The following is a 21235-nucleotide window of genomic DNA, read 5'->3' as shown; positions in this document are numbered from 1 at the left end:
ATGGACGTACACACCACTATCGACTTCGAAATTTCCTCCTATCTTTAGCATGAACTTTTCGAATGAATATTTAACTTGATCGAAAATACTGAAGAAAACGTGATAGTGTTGATCGCGCTTCGGTATACGCGGTCGCATGCATACACGTGTACATAGATACATGAATTTGCGCGCCGTAATCGCTTTATCGGAATATTTCTGTTGCGGCAATCCATCGAGAATCGTAATAATTAATACATCGACCTCGACTGTATGCAATATTTATTGAGACACTAGTGGCGGATCTCGCAATCGCGTTACAGCGCATTGAGCCTCATTTTTCCTATGTTAAATCCACCTGCGTCATCCGATCCGGTAGATATGCGCGATGCGTGATGCGAGATAAAGCATAGTTCGGCGTATCTTCGGGCGAATCGTCGGAGCATCGCGATGCAGACGCGGCGCGGCGGTGTAAAATTTATCGCGGTATCGCGCAATCGCGCTTATAGCGCCCGTAGTTTCTTCTTTTTCACAAAGCAAACGCCGCATGCGATCACGTGATTCGCAGACATACTTACGTGCCCGCGAAAATTTATCGCGGCACGATGGGCGTTACTTGCAAAATGCACCGGCAATCGATAACGACCGGCGGCATGCACGACGATCGTGTTATATCGAATTTCTGTCTTGCTCCGCGCGTATCGCAGGGGTCTATCTGGTTTCCAAATGAACGAATTCGTGCGAACTTTCTTTGCGCCCGGTGCGACCGATCCCGTGCATGCCAATTGAGTAAACAAATTTAATTTAGCTCCATTTACGGATGCCTACTTTAAATTGTATCGCGGTAACTCGGAGCTCACGTCATAAACATTTAAAATTTAACGATACATCACAATTTTTGGTATTGCTCGTTTCTTTAAGATTTTAACGATTTCTTCTAATCGGCTCATTTATACTCTCGAATTCTGATTATCGGAAGCAATTTCTCTGAGAAGAAGAAAACGAGAAGATGCGCGCGTAAATACCTACGCGAAATCTCTCCTTATTCTCTCCTTCTCTATATAGGTACGCGGCGACGCGACTGCTCGTGTAAACGCTCGTAAAGCAAAGCGATTTTCGAACACTTCGGTGTTCACCGAGCCTCTCCACCTACCTTCACCGAAGTTATCTGTGCATCGGCGTGAGTATACACTAAGTACGCATAAGTACACCACTGAGTACATATACAGGGGCGCGTACGAGAAAGAGACGGCCCGGCCGGGTGCGTATGTACATACGCGTACCGCATGTGCTCACTCGTGTGTTTATGTATGCGTCTGTGCGCGCCTGTGCATGTGTATGTTATACCTAGCAGAATCGAGTATTAAGCGGATACTTGCGTGCGGCCGTAAGTAGCTCTCTCGTTCCGACTCCCTCTGTGTATCCGCCCGCTCGCTGCACCGGCCCGCTCGCGCGCCTCCGATTCTCTGCGGAAGTGTTGCATTGAGACCAATCGAATAGAAACTAATCCAATACAAACGACCGCGCCACGCAAAACGTGTCGCGTTTGCTGCGCGCGCGTTCTCGAGAGTTTCCGGATTCGCGTCAGGATGGAATTTTTTTTGTAGCTCGAATTACATGGCGCATTTCGCGCGAGACCCCTATCAAGTTTCAAGCAGGAGTCTTCCGAATGGAAAGCAATGCGGAAAATCGTCATTAATCATAACCGATTTCTAATATCAAACACTTTATTTTAATGATATCACATTTAGAATTAAACTCTTTACGAAAGTACATTTGAAATTAATCCTGAAGCAATATTATAAAATCTATTTGCATTGTCAATTGCCCAAACTGTACCGAGCGTTGTGATGTTCAACGACTTTAGTTCAGGGGAGGTACGCGACTTCTGCTATAATTGCAATTAGAGGTTTAAAGATTATACCGTACGATAACCATTAGACTTTCCTTGCGAAAGCGTTTCCCCGACTTTGATTTCGATTCGCGGCCAGAATCGCCGCATCAAGCCGGAAAATCACACGGCGCACAAAGATGCGCGAAACTTTACGCCATCGCCTTTTACGAAATGCTTTCAATTAGAGCGCTTTCTAGTTGTAACTCATTGCAATTAGAATCAACGAAAATTACGTACGCGTTGCACGCTCGAGTCGCTTGTAATACACGCCGAGTAGAGAATCGGTGTGCCGATTGCAATGATACGGTTTCTATCCATAAACGTATCTACAATGTGCGTGCGTTTACCACACGGTTGTTTCGATATCGCTCAATGCGATTTTAATAACTGATTTTCTTTGCCTCGAGATATCAAGTTTTTTCAAATTAATCCTTTTTACATTGCTAACTTTCATCGAAATCTTTATTCGAACATTCCATCTTCGAATTTACGCTTTTTTTCAAAATTAGTATTATACATTACTCATATATTTTTGTAAATAATTTATGATATAAATTTTGTAATATAAAATTTTGCGAATATACGGTAACGTTATTGTTACGCAAAATTACACACTTCATATTTTACGAGGTTTTTTTATTCTTATAAAGTTTCACCATCGAAGGATTTTCCGCGTACGCATTCGCGCGAATTGACGAGTATGGGTTATTAAGCAACGCTGCTCGCACGTTTGTTACTCCGCTTCTTTTTCCTTCGTTCTCTTCGCCGATTATCTCCAGCTTTCGTCGTGTTTCGCCGTAACGTGTTCTCGTCTTATATAGTCGGCGATGCAAATGCGCTCGTAAAAGAGGCACGAACCGCTTGAAGAGGACTCCTCTCGAAGGAGCTAAAGGGAGAGAGAGATGGTGGGGTGCCGTAGTGTGTAAGGGGGGAGGAGGAGGTGACCGGGTGTTGGTTACGCGCGAATTGCCGATACACACGTGCGATATGGCCGGTTGATATTTATACGACCTTGTACCGTCCGTTTCGGACGTGGACAATGGGCCACGCGGCGTCTCGTCGGGTCCCAACGTCCGTCAGATGGTGATAAGGGATATAAGTAACACCTGAACCGTGCTTCCGTTGCGCGCTGCGGCACCAACCGGCGCATTTCCATGCTAAATTCTCGATGTCGACGCACCGCGCGATCGCGCCGTACGAATTAATTCGGGGAAATCCAGAAGGTAACTTTGCAAATAATCCCTTGAAAAATAGAGTCGAAGACGTATCTCCTCCTTCTAAGACATTAACGCATTTGCATACATGCTTGCCTTAAAAAAATCACAGTAAAATACTAATTATAGTATATTATTAATGATTATAGCGGGTATTTTTTATCTCAGTATAATCCGAATCTATTAGAATCCAATAGACTTTGAAATCTTCACATAGTTATTATAGAGCTCCTTCTTTCCTATTTCTAAGCAAAGATTAATTTACGATCACCTCGTCGTCTCACCTCGTTATCATAATGCGCTCCGTTACGGCTGCACATTCGCGCATGCTGTAGCGTGATCCCCGCGAGTCGATACAATTAAGGCGTCACCGTTAGGCTCAGTCAGGCGGCTTAAAAACAATCCGCGCTGTAAGAAAGCAACCCTCATTTTTCCTGCGGCGCATAATAAATCCCGTTAAGCGGCCGGATGCCGCTCGTTTTCGCGGCGTTTTCGCCGCGCGGCGATGATCGGCGGCGCCACTCGACGCGCACCGAAAGAGCACAAAAGCGTGGCTGCGCGAAAATAGCGGTAACTCCCCGGCATAATGTGATCCATGGTAGCGGATACGCCATTACGGTAATGCGCTCGCATCACGCGCCGCGTTTAGGTATATGCGTGACACGTATGCACGGTGTGCCATGGCCCACTGTCGCTCATCATAATGACCTGAAACAATGGTCTCTAACGGCTCCCCCGAGCGGACTCATCAGCGGCGTCGAGGTGTCCGGTAAACGGGAATCGGAAAGGATGTGTTAACTTGGAGGAGACGCTAATGGTTTTCTGGGGCACGAATATAATTCTGCAGACGAATCTCGCTATTCTCGCTTCCTTTTGAAGAAAGGAACGGTCATTATCTAACGATTTTCGGTTAATATTGATATTTGAAAATAATAAGTAATTATTATATACGATAACGCAATTTGTTGATTTGTTAAAATAAACTCTGAACTTTGAAATTTGTTAAACAAACTCACCCATACACACACATACATACATATAAATTATTATTACAAACTTTTAATATAGTTGGGCCCATTTAGTTATATTTCTTCTCTCTGTTTCCATCATTGTGATTTATTCGTTAATCAAATCCAATACTCGATAACGATTCAATTGTCTGATTGACAGCATTTGGTGGTCACTGGCACGCCGTTTTGATTTATTTATATAGATACGTGTGTGTAACGAGCAGTTATATAAATTTGCCTGTGTGCATAACATGGATTACACCGATTTTTATTGCTGTTACATGACAGCCATAAGACTGAAAATTGATAGCACAGATTCTTACTAGAGGATCATGTAAATTTCAAATAAGGCGTAAAACGAAAACGACGTTGCATAGAGATGAGGGATACATTTGTTTGGTTAATTTTCACTGGCATGCGGCCTCCCCGCACGCATACGATCATTAGACGGACCTCTCGCGCGTGTAACCGTGTCGACGTCTCGTAATTACGCTCGAGACGGATGCGCGTCTTTTATTAAAAAGCCACGAAGCCTCTTGCACGCGTTAACCGAATACCCGTGCAAATTGTGCTCTTCGATAAACCGTCTACTAAAACCAGACGATATCTCCTTTGTACCTCTTTAAAACTGATGAAATCGAAACCGCGCGATCTGATTCTCCGATTACAATTTTAATTCATCCTGCGTACGCAATGATACGAGCAATTTCGATATATCATACGATAGATTTATTTATTGACCGTGATATGCAGATCTTATAAGATTTTTAGATTTTGAGCAATCTTTAGAATTTTCTAAAAGTTCTTAAAAACGTGTTGTAAATCTTATAAATTAATTATTAGTGGATTACAGTAATGACAGAAATTGTCGCATATTTTATTTCTGTCGAGGAGGCGTTAGATAAGTGAAGATAAGAAAAGGGAAGGAGGTTGCGTATTGACCGTGTATACTATCGTGTATAACGTCATCCGAGCTTAGTCCTAATGACTTTCGGGTCCACGATCTTGCTGCTCCTCTCTCCCTCCTGTCTCTCTCTTTCTCCCTCTCCTTCTGTCGCGCGCGCACGCGCGAGAGAGTGTTTCCGGCGGTATACGGGCGTCGCGGCGCGTCTTATCTTAACGACGCCCGATCGGGGATCCGCTCTTCTTGTTTCTTCAGCTTCCGAAACGCATAAAACCGGTACGACGCGGGGAGGTGGAACGAGGTGCGGGGTTTTGTCGCCCCTCGATCGGAGGAGGACACGAGAACGAGACGATAGGAAAGGAATAGAGAGGAGAGAGAGAAAGAGAGGGCTGCCGACCTAGTCCGAACCATCAAGGAAGCTCGAAATAACACGCGATGAGGCGAATAGCACGTGTAGCCATTCATTTCAATCGTAGTACTTCTAGATACAATGTCTCTCGGGCGGCAGATATTATACGAGCGAGCAGCGGCCAGCTTCCGGTTGTAAACGAGTGACTCGAGGAAGGCGGACAAAGGAGGCGGGTCCTCATTCAAAAGGGATTAAATAAATTCGCAATTGGACGTACTGGAAATACTCTGGGTAAATGGCGTCTACATATCTGGATTACAATGTTGGACGACAGTAATTGATACTGCTGCCTGTCTCAGCTTGTTCGTAGAGAGTATCCCCGTCGACGACTTAGATCTTTGCGCGAAGCACGTGCGGGACTTTCCAAGGAAACGCAAACACGTGTGTATACGCACACGGCCCTCTTGTTATTAATCGTCGTCGCGTACTTGATATGTATGTAGAAGAAATATTTTGACACTTCGCTCGGGAATCCTGACTTAACCATCAACTATTATGGTGAGAGTAGAAACTCTCGACTATTACATAGTTGGATCTTTGTCAATACGATAGTCTTATCGTATTAATAACGTATTAAATCAATACATTTTCTATATACGTAATCATCTGATGTACAAGCATGAGAAATTTGAAGGGTCCCCGATTCATTTTATATGATTTACTTCGATCAAATGATACTTGAGCTTGCAACGTATTTTCGAAGAAACCGGTACGATCTATCAAGCGTAGATCATGTGTTAAATTTCACCCTTACAGCACTAGGTAGGCAGAGCTTGAGAACCGTGGTGCTTACACTGCTTACCATTTGCCTGTGTCCCCCCTCCTCTCTCTCTCTCTCTTTCTGTCGCAGAAATCACAATTTAACAGCTATCGCGGGCCACACGAATTCGGCAATCCGTCCAATCGCTGTGTTTGCGATTGAAGGGCTGGTCTTTTTCCCGTAGGATTCGAGGAGGGGAAGACCATGGGGGGAATGCCAGGGGTGCCCCACGGTGCCCCACGCCTAATTTTAACGACACCCGATATGCAGATCGGCGCGACTGGGTCTATGCAAATCGCGCGAACGTACGCGAGGATACTGGGCGCGTAACGACGATGAGGAAGAGCGGTATTGAAAAAAAGAATTGGTCCCCCGAAACTGGTTCCACCCGAGACCGAACCGAACTTTACTTCTCTCTTTCTCTCTCTCTTCCTTCGCACACGCGCATATACACACACGTACAATACGCGCGCACAAATGTGGCTACCCGATAATATATCGGTTCCTTCGCCTCTCGCGTTTTATGTTTTATGGATCGGCCTTTGTATTACTCGCGAACGGGGGTAAAAGGTTCGCGCGCTAATACGAATGCATACCTAATGCCCGCTTTCACGGCGCGATCGTCGTGTATGCGTGCAGCCACCGATGCCGATGGCCCCGAGGAGACGACGAAGCCTGTGCGCGCGCGCGTGTGAAAGCCCAGAACGGAATGCGAGGAGGGTTCTTACCGGTGCGCGCTTTAAGCGACGAATCAATTCGATTCTCATGTTTCGCGCTATTCCACAAACGGAAGCGCGCGTCGGCGACTCTTTTTAATTGGAGCGCCTAATGAGCGGACTTTTCTAATTACCGCCGGTAAGCAGGCGACGCCGTGATTAATCTCTTTGCTAGTTTTAGATCATTTAATTGCCGCTTCGGCTCTCTCGCTTCAATTAGCGTCGAATGTGACGCGTACGCGCTAACGATCGAATCGTCAGAGCGAGCCGGACTCTTGAAATAAATCGGAGCTGATTATATCCTCCGCTGGGTCTTCGGACTTTTGTTGATCCCTATCGGACGGAACGATCCGAGAAAACGTATCTACACTTCTTATACTTGTAAAGTCAAGGTTATATCTTCGTTTTCGATTACACGTTATCTTTGAATTAAATTGAATATTCCCTATTAAATATGAGTGCGCGAACGCAGATACGAATCTCTTGTGCCATTTTCGAGAAAACATAAAACGCTGATACTCATTTGCAAAATATAATTATTAACAACGTCGTTACTCGTCGTTTCCAGCTCATAATAATAAATCTCTATTTCGTAATATCAAATACGGCGTGAAACTTGAATGAATTTCAGAAACGAAAAAACGACTCGACAAAAGTGCAGTTGCGAAAAAGAGTGAAAACGAGAGAAAAGTCATCACCGTGGTTCATTTGGCCGGCGACTTATCAGGCATCTCCTCTTCTCTCTCCACAGAGAAAAAAAAATACATCTACACGTACGCACGTATATACATACGCTGGCAGAAATTTCTCGCCGGCCCTCTGCAGCTACTCGAAACTTCGTCCACGAACGTCCCAAGGACTGACTCGTTGTAAATCCAATTAGCGCCTGCGGCTTTGAAGTGGTTTTCCCCACTCGAAGTTCCAGTTCCTATCATCGCTGCTCGCGATGTCAAGGGCTCCTTGGGAGCAGTTTTTTCACTTTAAATAATTTTCCTTTCGGTTGGACCATCCGCGTTCATCCGACAACTGTCTTGCCGTTACGGTGTAACTTTTCTCAAGCCGAGTGTTCATCCGGGCCGGATTCAACTTCAGTTATCTTACGACGATCGCGAACAAGGAATCGGATGAAAAAGAAACTTATGACGGGAAAAATGGGACTTTGCTTCGGATTGAAATTAGAAATTATATAAATTGATGTAGAATGAACATTTGTACTGGCAAAACATTCGCGCTCGCACGAGATTCCATTGCACGGTAGATTGGAGATCGAGGGATAAATGAAGTTATTTACAAGAAGAGACAATTTGTGTAATCGGCTGTGATTTCTTGCTCGCTTTCAGCCATCTGAAACGATGTCCGTTTAGTATCCTCCGGGCGTTTATATACGGCGGGCTAATGCGCTTCGTTTTTTGGCGTCACGTCGCGAGTGTCCGTTTCTTCATCTCGGCAATGCGCAGAACGGGGAACGGCTTTCCGAGACAGAGCGCACGAGACACGCGTATGCACGCATATATCAGCGGCAACGAGGGGAGGCCTCAGACCCGTTCTTCACCGGTGATCCTCCGGCCGTGTGTTAACGAGCAATATGCGTCCGGTTCAACGTTTATATAGATCGCCGGCCGCGTCGACATCATCCGTACGCGTTTCCCTCGCGCGAGTGTGTTTACACCCGTCGCGTCATCCGCGTTGCCGCGATCCATTTTCGGCGTCACCGTGTCCTCGCCGTCCACCCCCGCCGCAATGCATCGAGAATACACGGGGGGGAACACTTTTAAGGGACATGCTAATCCCGGCTCACGGGCAGATGTGAAATGCACGTCGCGTGCGCGGGCAGCGTTATCCCAAACTTATCTTTAGCTCTAAATTTGACAGAACTGACGAGGTTGATTTTAAAATGGCAACGTAATAGAAGCACGAGAGATCATCGATTTCTTGCCGACTGTTGTTTAACAATACATAATAGAATTAATAAGTTGCGGTAAACCGCGACATTAGAATCTATGTAATGCTCCGTACATGACCGTTTGTCTTGATTGTCAATACTAAGAATCAATTATCTTTAATTCAACAATGACCACGCTATCAAGTGGCGCGTATTTTTCTCCGATATAGTATCGCTATTTATAATCGTCGACCTAACAATGACTGTTTCAGCTACGATAAGTCAATCGAATGTAATTACTGATTGAAGTTGACGGCAAAACTTTTACAAATAAGTAAACTGAGAATTTAAACAGCGTTAAAAATGCTCGATATAATTATGAGTAGTAAAAGCGAAACCAATGTTTTCAAAAACTTTAGCGATGCTCTTCCGTTTTTCTTTCCACGCTAACGATCGTACCCGGGGTATATCCAAGTTACGTCCTTTCTCTCAAATCGTATTATTACTTACCTACCTCTACAACCAATCTCACACATAGCAATAAAAAGACCTCACAGTATGATTACCGAAGGCCCGCGAATAAACTTGACGTTACTCGACGCGTCCGTGAAAGAAGGCGATTCCCACGTTGCGGAGTCGTGCAGTATGCGACAGACAAATCGTCGAGAGAATTATGTCCATGCGAGGGGAGACCTGACGGAAGGGAGTACGCGGGGCGGCAGGGGTAGGAGGACGGGTAACGTCTTCAAGTTCATGGCTGCGTTTAAAACACCATCTGCGAACGGACGTGGCCTGCAGTCCCTGCAGAGAGCCACTGCGGGAGAAGCGGGAGGGGAGCTGCAAAGGAGGGAACGGGGAAGCTTGGGGGGAAATATAGGGAGGTCGAGGGGCGGGAGGGGGATTCTGCCTGATGCATTCTGACGCGTGATTATGGCACGGAGGTCAGAAAGGATCTATGCCTCACTGCACCTCCGCCATTACCGGGGCATGATCGCGTATCTTCGGGCCTGATTGCGAAAACTGGAAATTCGAGAGTGTCTTCCTTCGCTCGAACGATCCCGCGGATGTTTGCGCGCGCGCGTATACCTGTATGATGTGTGTATGCGTGTTTAAGTATGTGCGTTTTTTTTCTTTTCGTCAACTTTCTCGTTCTCCTTGGTCTTCCTGTCGCAATCGTATTTGGAAGGTTGTGCCATAAAACGGAAGCGTCCTGTTAAATTCGCAATTAGCTCTTCTTCGACAGCACGTCTTGCTGAAGAGATTTTTTTATCTCACACGCGTGTGATAATAAAATTCGGAAATTATTACGATATTAATATCTATAATCTATACTTATTACGTGTTATAGATTCATATAAATGCACGCTTCCACATTTGCAGTCACCTGCAAGCACTCAGTACGAAGAATTGACAGTTAATTAATGCTCGTTATAAGCATATCGTGTAAGCAACGTAGCATCGTATGTAAACCATTTACCAAAACAAAATCGACTGTCCCCTATCAAAGTACTAACGATTAATTATAATCACTATGGTAAATTACTTGTAGCTGAAATATTTGATACGCAATTGTTACTATTGCGATCGGAAATTGACTCATCATTTGCCAGGGGGATGGATAAACTCGAGCGGGCGCGAATGACCGAGTATAATTCGCGATAATTACGTTGATGCGGCACTTTTGAGAGTCGGCACGATACGCTTCCGCCCGGCGGAATTCCGTATTTCATTTGCCTCTAGCAAACAGGATCCGCACTACCGTTGCGGTGCCGCGCCGCGGTGGGACGGTGACCGTTCGATTCCGTTTCTCTTTTTCTCCGCGCTTCACGTTCGGCTTTCTTTTTTTTTCTTCCTTTTTACACTCGTCACGTGAAAGAGAACGAGGCGAGAGCCGGGGAGAGCTGTGGGGTGCGCGAAAGGGGTGAACCGCACCACGTGGTTGCCACGCGCGATGCACTGCGTGCACACGGAGGGTGATAGTGGCCGCGCAATTTACACGCCACTCGATATTCTCAGAAGCGAAATTTTACGGAAATCATTTTCGTCGGAATTACGGAATCCCGTGGAAATGCGTATTGCATAACACGTTGTCGAATGAATATTTTATTCTCGCGCTGCGTCGCATCTTCCCTTCGCCCCTCCTTCGGAGAAACATTGACACACGTGCGAGAGTAAATAATATTATTTGAAAGATTTCCAGCGTTAAGTTTATATATCGGCAGCATGTGCAGCATTTACACTTTGATTTATACTAAAATAATACATTACGGTGCACGTTGCTAATGAATATGTGATACGATCTCATTGTACGTATACACACTGTATGTATGTGTGCACGTTAAATGTTTACACACATATGTCACAGCTCTCTGTCAGTCTCTATCCTCACTGATCCTCCGCGCTATCGTGCACACACACACACACACACACATCCTAGCGGTTAGAGGGAGTGAGAGTCAGCCACTTACGTTTAGCATGTAAACACGTTGTCTGCAAACATCACTTTTAGTTACCCCTTTAACTCGACGCATAGATACGGCACAGGTGCATGCATGTTTTAGGGGCACGTTGCGCGCTATTGTCGGTACACGTTCGCCCGAATAATTTCTTAAATAAAAACATTACGGTGTAGATAAGAATAGGACTGTTATTAGATGATTATTTTTAATACTCGAGAGCGCTGGTATCGTGTGACCTAAATGTTCTTACAGAATGACAGAATTATTATAATGTACGAATTTTATTATTCTCCGTTCAAGTTAGACAGAGGGAGAGCAAAAGTCACGATATCATAGAAGGATAATTTAATTATCCGAGGCGTCTTACTCATCCATACGATAGGGAGTAAACTGCGCTGGCATCGATCAATCGATGATGTAACGGCGCGATAACGGCTGGCGAGCAGACACGCCGAATCACTTAGCACACGCGCGAATGCTAATCGCGGCAAATCACTCATTCCGCGGATCGGTCGATTGGCGAACCAGGCGGAATACTAATAGACGTCCTAGAGATTTACTGCCATTCTTATCTAATGTAGGCGCGCGTTAAAAATGACACATGTTCTCCGAAACGATCGCGAGAAAAGGAAGAAATAAAAAAAAAAAGAGAAAAGAAAAACGGGACGTCCGCCGCGTCGAGATCGCAAAGTCGCCTGGTTACGTAAAACGCTGCCACGGACAGATGACACCGCGGTAAGAACGTCGAATTACGCGTTTCCTGCCTGGCCGCCGGATTAATACGTACGTGCCCGATCGTTCGACGAGTAAGCGAGTGAGCGCTTCCGAAAGCGCGTATCGATTGCAGTCGTGCGCTTTGCGAGTCTTTTTGAGGGACGACACTTCCCTTCACGCCCGGATGTTTCTCGAGAATGTGTCATTCTGCGACGTAATCGTGAACACCTGCACAGGAACGAATGTTCCTCGCGATCGAATGTTGAATTAAAATCTTTCTCTCTATTTTCAGGCTACTATTTTTTTCTAGTATATTCATTTATAACTATATAAGAGAGATAAGTGGCTGATCATTTTTAAGGATCGCGAGTATGAATTGTAAATCGGTAGCCGTCAAACAGGCATGATTTTAGTAACAGTGCGGTACGTCGTCCCGTTCAAGGCTAAACGTGCTTTAGCTGCGCCTTAATTGGGTTTAACCATTCTAAGCTATCCGCGTTTAAGACTTACACAGGCGTCTGTAATGCCTCAATTATTCTTGCCACACAGAGGCGACGTGTCATTTACGATTAACCGTTCAAATACTGCAATGGTAGCACACACACACATACACACACATGACATAAATCCTACATATGTGCACTGTTTAAGATAAAAATTATCTGATACGAAAAATTTGTTATTCTACGGTTAATTAGTTGCTCGCTATATATTTGTAGGACATATGCAAATTATGCCACACATCCGTTAGGGAAGATAGGAAAGATGCATCAAAGACGTTTATTAGATATCGAATAAGCGTTCACCTTGACTGTGTTTGAAAAGCGCGTTGTTAAATGCCGCACATGCTCTTACTGTCAGAGAAAAGATGCTCCGCGATTAGAGGCCGCGAATTGAGAGGGGTCATCTAACGAGAGGTATTAGCTGCCAGCTAGAGCACGAGTCGGTGTTAGAGGAGGGGGTTAGCAGAGGAGAGAAAGAGAGAGAAAAAAAGAGAGGAGAGGAAGCGGGGGATCGGCGCGCGAGCTATCGTGACAAATACGCGCATTGTATCGTGTGTGTGCTCTCTGTGTGCGTCTTACATAAACGTGTTCCGCGGTGCGCGTGTACAGTCGACGGCGGTGAGAAAGAGACGACGGCACACACAGGAGGTGGTAGAGGTGGATATAATATTATATCGAGAGTAGGCGTGGTTTAAAAAAGGGGGCGGTACCCACGATACTCATTCTCTCGCTCTTTCCCGCTCGTTCGCTACACGTTCCCACCTCTCTGTTTCGCTCTATCTCCGTCATCTTGCTATAATGTTCTTCCCTCTCCTCCCCCCCTCGCTCTCTCTCTCGCTCTCTTTCTCTCGGTGTATGCCGTGGCATCGAACTCAAGACCGCGGATCGAGTCCTTTACCAACACATTCGGAGCACTTTAACTCCGAGCGGCGTGCAGCGCATCTAACGAAGAAACGAGAGCGGGGCATGTTTATAGATAGATGCGGCGGGAGGTGAGAGAGAAGATGCAGCAGCAACGAGGCGAGAGCGGTATCCGCTTGCTATATCATTGAGATTGTCTCTATCTCATCCTAATGTATTTCTTATGTGTGCGTACGTGTGTGGCCTTCCTCTCATCTTCCATGTGCGTTGCGCTGAATGAAACGCCCGACGCGCGCGATTCTTTAATTATTAAGATGTATGAAACTGCGTAGAACTTTCAGTTCTCGCCCTGTTGCCCGCGCGCGAAGATTTCATCAATTTCTTGACGATGGACGATCGCGTATGTTCCACCTTTCTCTCCGTCCGCTTGCGCATCTGCATCGTATCTGCATCGTATTTGCAAGAATGCGCACCTCGTACATACGTATTGCGTATCGCGATGGGTACTTACGTGCGGCAGCGACGGATACCGATACGTAAGTGTGCGGCTGCAGCGCGCGGATAGGAAGGTGACGGCGAGGTGGAAGGGCCGCGGGAGACCTCCGACCAATGATATTGTGCGGTTTTATCTCGATATGCTTATCTCTTGGTGCACGAGCGTTTTATATCCGCGCTCGGGCGCGCGCTCCAACAGCCGCTGGGGATGTATTGACCGTGCGTGCGCGCACACGCGAGCCCCCCTACGTAGGCGTGTACCACGCGTTGCTATATTATACAGTCTTTGCAATATTATTACATCTACATTATACAGTCTGCGTAATACTGCTATATTAAATTGCAATTATTTTAAAGATGCAGATAGAATACCGTTGAATTGTAAAAATTGACTGCCAACGAAATTTGGAAAATGAGGAAGAATACAGTTAAAAATGGTTATTAATACCGCGTCAAAAATATCAAAGCGACACTTTTGCAGTGGCATAGCTACATTGATAGGTGCGGTGGTAGGGAGTGATCGTGTTCTTTGGCGCAACGGCATGACGGTTATGTTGTGTGACGGTGCATAGATCAAGGCACCGGATAAAGCCTGACGAGGTTCGACGAAATCGTAATTGATCCGACGATATCGGCGAACATAAAGGATTGCGACACTATCCTTCGCTCGAAGTTAACGTTTTAACGATCGATGGATTTTATTGACGCCACTGATCGCCGAGATACATACGGCCAGCCTTTCCGAAATGTTCCGCGCGCGATCTAATTGCGATCTGTTCAATTTCTCGTGCACGAGCAATTTTTGTGAGGATCAAATATTTTGAAATCCAGTTAGTGCATAAATCATAAAGGCTAGAAAAATTCTGGCGTTTTTTAAATATTCGGAGTATCTCATTATTATGCACGGAATATATTGTAACAATCAGTAACGAATAAAAAAATAAGCAATATTAATACGGAATAGCTCAATTTGTAATTTATACCACAAGTTCCTCATTATTGCGAGAAATATATTCGTCCAGCGAAAATCGAGGCAAAATTAGAGATATTAAAATATCGATAGAAATTTTTATCACACTATTATGTTGCTTATATTATATAGTTATTTTAAAATGCCATAAAAATCGATATTGTTTAATTTTGTCAGTAGCTGTCGGACAGTGTCGATCGCGTTAGCATGAAACGCGACAATGGTAGGTATCGTTTAATGAACGATGGTACCAACGCGTCGTGCTCGCTCTGGGTCGCCGGAAATATTACACATATTTTGTCACTAATAGCCGGGAACTTCCGTCCGGTTTACAATCGCAGTCCCATTCGGGGGTGAGCCGATGCAGCGCGTCGAGGTCATCAAAACAGAAGCTAGGCGCAGCCGCGACACTCGCCTGGGATCGCAGCGGGGGCTCCATAAAAATATTTTTAGACACGGGGGATTCTCTCTGAGTTTTCTCCTTCTCCCTCTCTCTCTCTCTCTCTTTTTCTTTTTCTTTTTCTTTTTCCCGTTGACGCGAGAAGAAGCACCGCGTATAAAAAGGAAAAAGAAAAGAACAAGCAAAGTCCCCACTGGGGTGGACGGAGAGGAAATGGCTTAGACGACGATCGGATTCGAGATGAACACGTGCAGTCGATACGTCTCAGCTGCAGCTCGCGTCGAGACGGTGCAATCCGAAGAATACGAGAAACCAATTTTCGGAGATGTCTGTCACCCCCTTTGATTTTTCTCTCGGAGTACCTTCACCGAGATTAGGACCATGTGCGACGCCGCGAGTCTACTTGTTGTCAGTCCTTGTTTTGCTCGTTTCACGATTTCGAAATACTCCTCGCTCGCGTCGCGACAGATGCCTATCGGATTATTTATGCAGCAGGTCCCGAAAGTTGTAATGGAGTTTACTTTAACTTGGTGCGTCATTATCGGGTTTCTCCATCAATTTTAATTACATAATATCTATATTTATTTGATAATTGCGATAGAGAGAGAAGGAAAGAAATTAATAAATTTTAAATTATTACATTACGTAAATTTTAAATTAAAATTTAGTATATCGATTAATACTTCATTGATGAGATTACAGAAAGGAGAGAAAATGATAAATAATTTGAAATATTGAAGTACTAATTTTAAAATTAAACTATTTTTTATTTCTTGAAGATATGGTGTAACTCTTCAGTGATTTACACTGTTTACAGAGTGAAGAAAGTCGCTCGATAGCTTTAAATGATAACTCATGACTCTACATAGGATTAACGTATAATACATCCCAGCAACAAGTGATCCACGTGCGCCACGACGGAAGTTCGACCTCGTCGTTGTCGTAATACAAAGGCAAGCACGCTGGTATCGTGTCACAATAGTTAGGCTAGATGCCCTACAAGCCAAGTTCACCTTTTAACCCTCCTATTACCTTCAATTCCGCGGCATTCCCTTTTCACACGCCGTTTATCTACGCGCCATTGGCACGTGATAACAAAATCTATTAAGTTGCTTTGGAATTTTATCAAGAAAGTAGAGTTATATACTTTGACGCGAACACTCGAGACTTTTTCTTCTTGACATAGTTTTGGACAAGTGAGTTTAATCGAAAAGTATCTTCGCGTTACAAAATTAAACCTTAAGTTTACTTCGCATTTATCGAACATTGTTTGATAAATTAATACACTGTTTTATTTTTCGATTATTTTTAATTACAGATATAAGTTTTTATTCTATTGAACCTAAATGTTTCAAAGAGATTATGCATACTTACAACGCGTGTGATATAGAGTCTACACGGAATCATCGAATCTTAACGATTCACTTCGTGAATCGTTACCTTTACGTTAGGCCTTTTTTGCCATCTGCTCACAGGCACACTTTTCCACCCCTCGAAACTCGACCCGATAACTTTTGTTTACAATTTTCACGCGCAATTGCAAGCGAATGGTTGGAGTTCATAGATCGATCGTATGTAGCGTCGTCGACTACCGAGAAAACGAAAGGATCGCTCGTCAAACGTGGTAGATCGCTTTTGTATGAGAGCGCCGCAAGTGCCGAGTCACGCCTTGACAAACAGGGATGTCAAACAGATGTTTCGTGCCGACCTTTCTTTGGGCCTGCGAGAAAACCTGACAGATACTTCTCTCTCTCTTTCTTTCTCCTTTTGCCCGTAAACCAAGCAGATCGTTCGCCTTTCGGTACTCGAAGTTTCAACGCCCGATCATGCGGTTCAAGAAAGCGCGGTAGTGATTCGGAAATTGAATTGTATTTTTTCTGGGGAAGCTTTACATCTGCACGAAGTCACGCGAGAGTAAAGATCTTGAAAGGAACTGCATGACAAAAGTGATACGACAAATTTAGGTCAATCCCTTGATTCGTGAAGTTTCAGATAAAAATGTTTTTTTATAGTAATCAATTTACAATTAAATATAAGAATAAAGTGAAATTATATACCGAAAAAAGCTTACGGTTTAATTAATTGCTAAATAAACTTTGTGGATCTGCAAATATTAACGCGTTAGTGAATGATTCAAGAAAAAAAGAAATTGCGGGATACAACGTGTACCGTCACTCTTCCATGTACACTGCCGTTTTCCCGTTTTTGATTTACCCGTTTTCAAAAACTCGGTAATAACAACACAGTTAATAGCCAAGCACGGTCGGCGAGCCGTTGAATAAAAAATTCCTAATATTTTCCGCGACGCGAATCTCCGTGTTTCCCCGCATAATTCGTCGCCCCGATTTAACGGCTGCGCAAAATTCGTCGCGTTGCGGGCCGGCACGCTTCCGAGGGCGGGATTTGCCTCGATTTGCGATTCCACGGTGAAAATGTTCCACCGAATTCCAGTGAATAAATCCGGGAGCGAAAAACGTCGAAGTCCCGACGGCGTATGATTGGCTGTCGGCCATCGGAATCGGACTGTTCGTTTGAGTTTGGTCATTTTGGTCGCTCGGTAAATAGAGATTTGACAGGCGACGTGTCGGGGTCAGCGTTGCACCTGACGCCGTCAGCGGTTTTCGCCCTCTTTCTCTTCCTCGCTTTTTCTCCGCTTTTTCTCTGTTTTTCATTCTCTCTCTCTTGCTTTGGTTCCCCCCGCCCTCACCCTAGGCGGTGCTCTCGCATCCCGATAACTTTCGCTCTTCGCGCGAATATTCACCCGGGGATCAACGGTATTTCTTGTGGCTCGAGGTAATCGCGAAAAATTAAACCGACCCTAAGATTGTACGACGAAAAGTTTTCGATGCTATCATTTATTAGAATTAAACGAGAGAGAATAATCGTGCAGTTAAAATGTGACTTACCCACGCGAGTACCTCTTCATCCAATTCAGCAGAATTTTTAACATGATATACACCTGAAACAAAGAAAATAATTTGATGATTCCTTCGTCAAGAAATTTTAATTATTAGAGATCTTAGTGTACTTGGTTCTGTTTTTACGGAGAAACGGTATTGATTTTATCAATATTTATCATATTATAAGAGAATTTTTAAAATATAAAGAGCACTTTGAAACGGATACATTTATCATACATTAAAAGATACATGAGAGTATTACATAAATCTTCTGCATTCCGTGGATGGTCTTTTTCGGGTTTTGCTTCGCTGTCAATGTAATAACCGAAATTATAGCTATCCGTTTCTGCGCATCCAATATTATGTCAAATAGAACGATATTAATTATCTCGCTTAATTATTTATATATGTGTGTACATGTGAGCTTGGACGTGCGCGTGTGTGTGTGCGCATGTGTATGTGTATATATGTGTCTATGTGTGTGTGTGTGTATGTGTGTGTGTCAACGCGGCAAGAGCTATCATTACACATTGCACGGCGTTACTCTGTCGTCAGTGGTGCATTAGGCAACCGGCACGAAATTCGTTTTATTAAGGAAACGTTGCACTTCTTTCTCGAGTGCAGCTGCAGCACCGCTAATTGCAAAACGCTTATCTCGCAATATCTTCAGTTGCCACGTTTGTGGCTGCGCGAATTCGGGACGATTTGTAATCTTGCGAAGAAGCGTGCGTATATATATTAGCTGGCGTGTAACGTAATCTATAACATTACCCACGACGTCGTTACACTTATTTCTTTCGTCCTCGTATATTTTTATACGAATATACATAATCGAATTTCAATTTTAAGAAAGCTAATCTCGCAAGAGGTATAAATACGATAAAAGCTAAAGCATGTTTAAAGTAATATATATTTTCTGATATTAAATGTCCTAAATTAACTCATAAATTATTATAGAACGAATGAGTATTTTTTTATATTTTTATATTTTTATTTTTAATGATGGGATTATATAATAAGGACCAAAGTTTATCCTGAGTCAACCGAAAGATAATCATCACGTGATAAAATGAAATGGATCGATGTTTGTTTGAAATCGAAGTCGACTAAATGACTTTATGAGCTTTCTCCTCTCTCTCACAAGGATCGTTTTTCACGAGCCACCTTTAGACAATCATCACTGCTGTCCCCCTACCCTTACTAATGCCGTCCTTGTCGCAGGTACATGCTCTATGCTGGCAGTAGTGGCAGTGCATGCGAATACAATACTTGAGTGTGTTTACAGAGACAAGATCGACTGGCATGTTGTTTGATGTTGATTCCGTGGTGTTTAGGTGTCACCGTGCTCGTTAGATAAAGCTCTTAGGGTGCCACCACCCACGCCGGAACACCGGAGAGTATGTTCCGCGAATTGAAGAAGCAATCGTCGTGGGATCGATCGATACAAAATTAATTTCATAAATTCGCGTTTTTTGGCATTTTAATTCAATGATATTTGTATAATTTTGTTAATCTGACATTTCTCGTAGCCAACGACAGAACTGATATCGCTTAATTGTCTTGTTAACATTAATATACTACTATATTACTAAATTAAAATTATGCTGGGGTCAGTGAAGAAATATTTAAATAATTTTAGTCTTTTTTTAATTAATGTATTTTTGATAGATGTTTCTTATGTCAGATTAACTAAATTAATTTATCATTGACAAAGGAATGTTCAGCGTGATCTGATATTGTGTCAATAGCAAAAGATTATTAGAGATTGATTTCGCAGCGGCTTCGAGACTGTGAAGTCGAGATCGAAGGTGTCGAATGCGCTTTACCGAGGAATAAAAACAGTTTTAATCATAATACGCGCCGCGCCTTCGCAGCGTTATGTGTTTTGTCTTTCTCATGGACCATATCGTATCGGGTTGGCTTATCAGCTTCGATACCATTATCGACTCGAATTGTTCTCAGTGGTCACTACCGCTGCCGGAAGTGCGGTATCGACGGTATTTGTACGGCCCCTATGCTCTCTCTCTCTTTCTCTGTATATTACGCGTTGCTTCTCTATTACTACTCAATTCTACTCATCAAAACCATAAAATACAATCCACATTTCAATCTTTGTGTATTTTACCTCTCATCATACAATTCATCAATTAAGTTACGTATGCACTAGACGAAAGAAAAAATTATTATCTGTGGAATAAGGTCTTTTCATTTCGATGATAAATTTCTAGATCGAAATCAAAACTCAATTAAAGTAATCGAAAATTCTGAATTTAAAATTAAAGTTGAATTTTGAAATCATCTTTACTAATTTGGCATAATCATCATAATTACATTAGATATTATAATTGAATTATTTTTTTATGAAAAAAATCTTTTTATCTCTATTTTCACACATAGACAAAAATTGATTTTGACATATGTTCCATGATATATCTTTATCTTTAGTTTCTATAAAAAAAATTTTTTTTTATGAGTCTTGTATAATAGTATAATAGTCTTGTATAAACGTTATATGTTAAATTATAAAACATTCAAGCAATTGTACCAACCACACATTGTTCAAGCAGAGCATCGACATCCCGTTAATCTTGCGCTGCGCGATGCGAAACTTAAGAACTTTGCTGTTAATTGAAATCAGACAAACAGAATTCCAAACGCAATCTACCCCTAACGATCGTATTCCTCGACTTTGTATTTATGTCGGGAACGAGGACAACTCCCTCCGTCCCGGTAAACTTTTCACGACCATTTTCGATCCTCGGTTCGAGCACGAGAGAAGGAACGCCGCGCGCTCATTATCCCCTCTCCCCCTGTCCATGTACGGTTCACACATCCGCTTCCGGCCGGGGATAATATAATAATCGGTCGACCGGCACAATACGTACGCGCATTATTTGCGACGATAGATCAGCTCGTGCACGCGCGCGCGCAAAAGTAAGAGGAAAAGGAAAAAAATTAAAACGACAAAAAAGCACGAAGGAGAGATGGATTCGCGATTAAAGGCCAAGCAAGGAGGATGGAGGTCAGAAACCATGGATTATAGCGTGAGACACGAAACGGGGGCTCGTGAAAGCGACGGAGACAGGGGCACGTGGAGAAAGACAGACAGAGAAAACGGAGCTCGTTTACGTGGTATAGAGGTGGAAGATCGAACGCGAGCGAACA

The 21235-nt window shown here is 43.7% G+C and overlaps 1 protein-coding gene and 1 long non-coding RNA gene across 7 annotated transcripts in view; one reads left to right on the top strand and one right to left on the bottom strand.

Annotated features, from left to right (window-relative positions):
• The window catches only part of LOC139812237 (uncharacterized), a 170322-nt gene extending 152192 nt beyond the window's left edge, over positions 1-18130 (bottom strand). The window contains exon 1 of the long non-coding RNA XR_011731838.1: positions 18077-18130. This is a non-coding gene — a long non-coding RNA (uncharacterized lncRNA). The remainder of the gene's footprint in view (positions 1-18076) is intronic.
• Positions 1-21235, top strand: part of Cut (homeobox protein, cut) — a 136557-nt gene that overhangs the window by 25187 nt on the left and 90135 nt on the right. The gene's annotated exons all lie outside the window — the stretch shown is intronic.

Source organism: Temnothorax longispinosus, chromosome 4, assembly GCF_030848805.1.
Source record: "Temnothorax longispinosus isolate EJ_2023e chromosome 4, Tlon_JGU_v1, whole genome shotgun sequence".
In the NCBI taxonomy this organism is placed as follows: domain Eukaryota; kingdom Metazoa; phylum Arthropoda; class Insecta; order Hymenoptera; family Formicidae; genus Temnothorax; species Temnothorax longispinosus.
This window is presented reverse-complemented; position numbering and strand designations above follow the sequence as displayed.